Source organism: Dasypus novemcinctus, chromosome 2, assembly GCF_030445035.2.
Source record: "Dasypus novemcinctus isolate mDasNov1 chromosome 2, mDasNov1.1.hap2, whole genome shotgun sequence".
NCBI classification, from domain to species: domain Eukaryota; kingdom Metazoa; phylum Chordata; class Mammalia; order Cingulata; family Dasypodidae; genus Dasypus; species Dasypus novemcinctus.
In genome coordinates, this window is record NC_080674.1 from 103,409,411 (window position 1) to 103,416,874 (window position 7,464).

At 41.9% G+C, this 7,464-nt stretch overlaps 1 pseudogene; it reads left to right on the forward strand.

Annotated features, from left to right (window-relative positions):
- The first annotated feature begins 5,042 nt into the window (after positions 1 to 5,042).
- On the forward strand, positions 5,043 to 6,396 carry LOC101425198 (macrophage metalloelastase pseudogene; annotated as a pseudogene).
- The last annotated feature ends 1,068 nt before the right edge of the window (positions 6,397 to 7,464 follow it).

Sequence of the window (7,464 nt, forward strand, 5' to 3'; positions counted from 1 at the left end):
CTATTGGGACAGCTTGCCAATAAAGTTTCTGTCTGCAATTGTCAGTCTCCATATCCCAGTGAGCGCCATTTTTCTCTAACTTTTGGTGTCAAAAATCCAGGTCTGGGGTCACACTGAGACTGATTGATTACTGAGGAGTTTCCACCCTGCCACTGCCGAGAGAACCCATCCAACACCGTGTCGCAGTGTGGGCTCGCCCGGAGGGCTGCTGCAGGGGCGGTGTGGGCTCGGGCGGAGGGCTGCAACACACGGAGGGGCCTTCCGAGAAGGCGCTCCGGGGCCGGCAAGGTGCGGAGGACGCGCGGTAGGAAGAAGACTACCGAGGAGACCAGGATCTGTGCGCAAGTCTGATTTATTCAGGAAGTACAGCGGTTAATATAGGGCGAAGACGGGGGAGGGGCTGGGGCGTGGCCGGGGGGGCGGCAGACGGCTGATAGGTTCGTGCAGGGGTGCATCACTGGTTGCGGGGCAGAAGACGGGGTAGCCAGGGTTCTCGGCGGCAGCAAGGCGGGGCTGTCATGGCGCGGCGGTGGCCCTCGGGGGAAAGGCAGGGTTAGGCCACTGAGGGGGAAGCGGGTGCAGCTGGGCAGAGGGGCGGGCAGTACGCCCGAACCCCAAGCGGAGGGCCTTAACGCCCGTTCCCGCCACCCGGGTCCGACTCACACCGGCGCCTGGAGACGAGCCGACCCTTGCTGTCACCGCGCTCCCACACGGTGCCACCCTACAACACCGGACACCAAATCATAGCTGGATGAGTCAAGGATTTCTCTGCTAGAGGATCCATTCTCTCTCTCTCTCTCTCTGTCTCTCTCTGTTTCTTTCTCTTTCACTCTCTCTCTGTCTGTCTCTTTCTTTCTCTCTCTCTCTCTCTTCTGATATCTAGTACAACCACTTTAAAACCTAGTGCTAGGTCAGTGTTCCTCACTGCTGTCCCCAGGGGCCATGGCAAGTGGAAGCCTGAGTCCTCATGGGGAAAAAATCCCTTGGTTTTGAAGATGTCTGGTTTTAAATGCAGTTTCCTATTTCTTTGGGGTTTTCTGACTGATTTGGGGATGCCTGTCTCACTTAGAATCGTCCTTGTTCTATAGATTCTTAGCCTTACCCATGCCACCAAAAACAGGGAATTCAATTTTGCCCCACCCCCACCCCCCCAAAAAAACACACTTCTGGGTTGTCTCCTTCATAACCTTAAAATTCTGAACCTGTAAAGAAACATTAAACTTAAAAAACTCATTTTCTATTTGACCTCTGTGTGGCTGCAATATGAGTTGGACAATGAAAGCCAATGACCAGAAAATGCACTTTTGATTTCCAAGTTCTCCAAGACTTAAAGAACTTTAACCAGCACAGTGGCAAGGGGCCTGAGATTGCTTATGTTCAGGCCTTCTTCTATTTTCATAACCACCCCTCCATCTGTTGATCCTGTTCTTTTACACCAAAAAACATCTCAGAGACTTTTTCCTCCCTTCCGACTCCCAAACCCCCCCCCGAGAACCTTGGCTTTGATCCAGCTGATCAGGCTCCCCTTGCACCTCCTCCATATATACCTTGGACATCACCTCCACGCTCCACCCTCCTCGTCCTCTGACTCCCCTTCTTCCCACTTCTCACTGTCACTGTCTTCCGCCCCAACTTTCTCCCCTCCTCATACAGGTGCCAGGGCTGGCGCTTGTCTCCCCAGCCCGCCCCTCCCTGCCTTCCACACAGAGAAAACCCTTCTTCCAACTTTGATCCCTCAGGTCATGCCCCTCCTCCACTGCCTAGTACAGGCAAACAATTAGAACAAGCTACAAAGTCCTGGCTGTCTATCAAATTCCTAAATGGTGTTTCCTTGAGTAAAACAAAAAACTGTACCCTCTGCTGTAATTGATAAAGTGCAATGTTTTCTCATATTTATATGAGAGGTTTATAATATTGGTGGGGTACTGAAAACGCTTCATCCCTCATTAGCTCAGATATTAAAACCACTATATGTGTTAATCAGAAAAGGTTGCTCATGGAAATAAGAACCTCTCCCAGCAGCCTGCTTTTAAAACATAGCCTCAAGCAGTAAGGTGCATGGATCTTAACTCACCCTGTAAATTGGATGTAGCCAGTACCAATATTGGCTTTGGGTAGGGTTTGTGACAGAGGCCACATTCTAAATAAATACCACTTGAGTTTTAGTCACAATTGTGAGAAGAAGCCAGAGTACAAGACAGGAACAATGAACTGTTGAGGGCTGCCCTATTTGATGAAGAGAGATCTGTTGGAAAATATCTGGGACACCTGCCAACTGTTACAGGGGACTGTCTATCATGTCCCTGCCCCCCTTCTAATATCTTTCTTTGGATGTTGAGGCAGATGCCCTAGCAAAGATCCAGAGCCATACCACTGAGACTCAAAAGCAACAGAGTGACTCCACTGAAAAGGCAAAGATCATGAATGCCAGACCTTGTGGTGCCTAGTCCAGCAGTTCCAACTGCCTGTCAGTCACCAGCAGCTCATGAACATCACCCATGAGTGTCCATCATGCTCACCCCAATGACTGTGATAATTACCTCACTGGGTGAATCATACTGGCTGGGTACAGACTTGAGCAGCATGATGGCAAGTGGATTATATCAGTTCCCTCCTGCTCTCAGAAAGGGCAAGGTATGCTTTCTGTACTGCAGACACTGCAATGGGACTCTTGTAACTGAATCCTTACAATAATGGGATAAGTTTAAATTCAGTGCTGTGGGCTGTGGCTGCAGCTCCAATTGAGATGCTAACAGCAGAACCAATGCAGGCTTAGATATTATGAGTTAAATTGCCAGGCACCCCACAGCCCCAAAAGGGAAGTAATAATAATTTGTTGTTGCCTGTGCTTCAAACTATACAAACTGGGAAAAATGAGATTATTTTGATCACCGTACTGGTCTATGCATCCCTGCTGGTTGGGAGTCCTAAACCCATGAAAAGTAAAAAATCATCCAAATACACTGCTATGTAACCACAGTTAATAATCCAAAATCTCCTATTTGCTCTAAAACTTTATGTGTATAAGCCCACCAAATGATGTAATTTCATTGTCAACCACTAATGCCATTAATGTTCAATGTTGAATGTATAATCTTATTATCCTTCTCATCATTCTCCTGAAAGTGATAACTTCACAGCCCACCCTGAATTTCTTGGTTAATTCCTATCCTTACCACAATTATGGTTCTCATTCTCCTCATATCAGAAGGTCCATACATATTTCATGCAATAACTCAGTTTATCCAGACAGCTGCCTAAAATGTCACTCATGATCCCTTACATTATCTTCTACTGTTGCAAAAATACAGTGCCAGCCACTGAGACAGAAGCCACAATATCTCAATGCTGAAAGGAAAATAATAACTGAATCCCACAACACCTTCCCACTGTCCCTTTCTACCTAACCATATTAAAAAGAGTTGGGAATGTTAACCCCATTTAGCAAAATAACTCCCCATGACCCCAGCTGGCACTGGCAGGTTTCCCCTGCCCCATTAACAGGTGACCCCAAAACCTGCACCCCTTAATCCAACAGGATGTACTAATCTCAAAACCAACCATGAGAATATCACAATATCGCAGGAGGCATCTATGGAATCAAAAATGAAACTTGTTTTTATTAACAAAACTGTATAGGTAGAAAAAACAATCTTAAAATTTTAAAAGAAAACATAGAAATCATTCAGTGGGCCCGAGACAACAGCTACAGAAATCAATCATGGCTGTCCTCATTTTTCTCTTACTTTTCCTCACCCAAAAGCAGTCATTTTACTCATTATAACACCCTTATTGATAGTATTGTTGCTACTTCTTTTTGGTCCTTGTCTCTTACAGCTTCTCATCTGATTTATATGCTGAATGGTACAACCAACAACTCAAAAATATGTGAGTGGCATCTTTTTGCTACATGAACACCAATACCAACCTCTTCACGATCAGAAATCAGAACCCACTGACCGGGATAAAAGGGAACCCTTCTCTGGCCCCTATATATATATATATATATGAATTAGGAATGTTAGAGACTCCTTATTGCAAAGTTCAGAGTGTATGATTAACAATACATGAGTGAATGAAACCAACTATCTCCTCACAAGAACAAAGGAACCACATAGTGATAGAGCAAAATGAGATAAGGACCTCCACACCCTCCAGACAAGAGTTTTGTTATCCCCTCTTACATTCTAAGAATACCCTACTCCTAGCCCACTACCCCCTACCCATACAAGGGAAGAAGTTTACTTTTATAGCCCTTTATTGGACCCCAGGCTATTCAAACTCTAACCCATTCTCCACAGACTAACATTTCCTCACCTATTGATGTACAGTATAAAGTCACATACCCACCTTCCATGGGCAGGCTGTAGACTCTCTACAAGACCCCTGCCATGCTAGCAGGGTCACTGAAGTCCAAAAGCTTGCCAATAAACTTTCTGCCTGCAATTGTCAGTCTCCATGTCCCACTGAGCAGGGTTTTTCTCTAATAACAATAAAGGCATTTATCTGGGGTCTTAGACTTGTGGTTCAGGAAGCATAGATTCAGGCAGTTATCCAAACTGTGTCCTGCCTTGGCATTTCCAGGAGATTTTTAAAGGAAAAGGGGAAGATTATACAAGTTGCTTGTGGTTGGTGGATATTTTGGGTATTACAGTTGTACTTCAGTTGAGATAATTAATTGATTTCTTTATCTTGTGGTTTGTTTATGGTGTCTTTGTGTCCTGAAGTCTTTCAGGAACATTGTTGCTTGAGGCTATGCATACTTTGGCTGTTTGTGATATTGGGCTGAGACCTGCAAAAGAGTAACTTCCAAAGAGTAACTGGACTCCATTTGAAATCTCTTAACCATAGAAACTACATTTTGCTTTATGTCTTTTAACAGAAGAGCACTGGTTAAATAAAGTATGGTAAATCCACATAGAGAAAAGTATTCAGCTCCTACTACTAAGGAGAAGATTTCAAGGATATTCATTAAATCAAAAATCAAGATGGAGAGTGAAAAGGAATAGAGTAAACTGGGTTAAATCACTCAGAAGTTTGGAATGAAGTTTTTTCTATTGATTATCACTCTGAAAGTCATGCTTTTGGATCTGCTCCCCTGATCAGAAATATAAATGCAGAAGGAAATGACATGGTGTTTGCCCATGACCTCTGAATGGAAAGCATTCCAGTGACAAAAATGAAAGTCAGTGGGAACATCATGGAGAGTAAAAATCCAGGATATGCAGCAGTTCTTGCAGTTAATATTGACTGGAAAACTGGACACATCTACTCTGGCAATGATGCATGCACCCCAGTGTGGGATGCCCAATGTTCATTATTTCAATACCATGCCAGGGAGGCCAGTATGGCAGAAATGTTATCACCTACAGAATCACAATTGCCCCCCTGACCTGGCATGTTCAGATGTTGACTATGCCATTCAAGACTTTTCAAGTTATGTGACCCTCCCTGGTATTCAGAAAGATTAATACAGGTGAGGCTGATATATCTTTTTCACATGGAGCTCATGGAGACTCCTACCCTTTTGATGGAAGAAGTGGAATTTTAGCCCATGCTTGTGTACCTGGGACTGGTGTTGGAGGAGATGCACATTTTGACTAAAATCTCCATAGGTATAAACTTGTTTCTTGATGCTGTTTATGGCCACTCCTTGGGTATTAGCCATTCCAATGATCCAAAGGCCAACCTGTTTCCCAACTAGAGTTATGCTGATCCCAACACATTTCACCTCTCTACTGGCACATATGACACATACATGGCAGTCCCTCTATTGAGGCCCAGAACAGCAACAACACATGCCAGATACCAACAGTACAGAACTCCCTATCTATAACCCCAATCTGAAGTTCAACCTAGTCACTAAAATTGGAAATAAAATCTTTTTTAAAAAGATAGAGTCTTCTGGTGGAAACATCTCAAGATACCCAAGATCAGTGTTAGTTTAATTTTTAACTTATGGCCAACTTTGCCATTTGTTATTCAAGCTGCTTATGAAGTTGAAGCCAGATATGACATTTTTCTTTTTAAATATGACAAGTACTAGTTAATCAGCAGTTATGACCACAGCCAAACTATCCCAAAAGCATATATTCTTTGGGTTTCCTTGACTCTGTGAAAATAAAAGAAAATTGATGCACCTGTTTTTAACCCACTATTCTACAAGTCTTTCTTCTATGTAGATAACTGGTATTGGAGGTATGATGAGAGGAGATAATTGGTGGAAACTGATTATCTCCAAATTAATCATGAAAAGGTTTCCAGGAATTGGACCTAGAATTGATGCACTCTTCTACTCTACTCTATTTTGTCCAAGGACCTCACCAACTTGAATATAACGTCCTATTCAGTCATGTCGCCATAATATTGAAAAGCAGTAGTGGATTGGATTATTAGGAATGGTAGTTATCAATGCACTTCAGTTTAATAAGCATTTATTACATGTAAGTTTTTCAATTTTGAAAGCACTTAGGATATGTTGACTTCATTATCAGTTTTCACTTGACTCTACTATTAACTTTGCAAAAAGAGACCTTCAAAAGCCAAGAGAATATCTTTTGGGGAATGCTCTGTAATGTTGGACTGAGAAATTATAATTAACTTTCTGACTTACCTAATATGAATAATTCGCATATTTTAATTAAAAGTAAAAACAGAACTTTAAAAATGACAATTATGTAAGTAAACAAATTCAATGGTAATAATGTACTTTTATTCTGTTGATTAACTTTAACAGTATTTTTACTTAAATAAAAACTTTGAAAAATGGAAAGCTAAAGCATCCTTTAACAAAACTCAGGAAATAGAAGAGACATAAAGATGGTAGAACTTTTCAATTTACCTTGTTTTGAGGATAAGACTTTGGAATCATATAAATATTTTATATAATTATGAAATAAAATTATATTTAATAATGAATCTCCAAATATTAACTTAAGCAAATGAATTTCACTCTCCATTCCATTGGTGTAATAAATAGTAGCACAGGTAATATTCCAAGCAGCTTTAAACAGAGCAATTTGTTTAGACATCCCTACAAACACCACCACCACCATCACAACCACCACTACAGCAACAAAAAAGGAATATGTAGAAAGAAAATGTTAAACTATTTTCAGTAATCATATTATCGGTGGCCTACTGTTCCCTCTAGTAAACTGAAAGTTTGCAATAGAATCTTGCTTTTGGTCTACTGTGTCAAGATAGTTGGAGATAGTGTGGCTGCCACATTTCTGTGTCAAAACCAAGTTGAACAAGAGAGTTCAAAGAAGTTCATGTCTTCAGCTGACAAAAGGCAAACATGGGAAGATGCCAAAAGGGAATGAACACTGATGAGAACACTGATGAGGAGTCATGAGAACTCCTAAGTTATTTTCTTGGTTCATCCATTTACTAATTATAAGAACTTAAGCCTCTAAACTAACTGTTCTAGTCTCTTTGATCTTAATAAGATCTATCTACTTC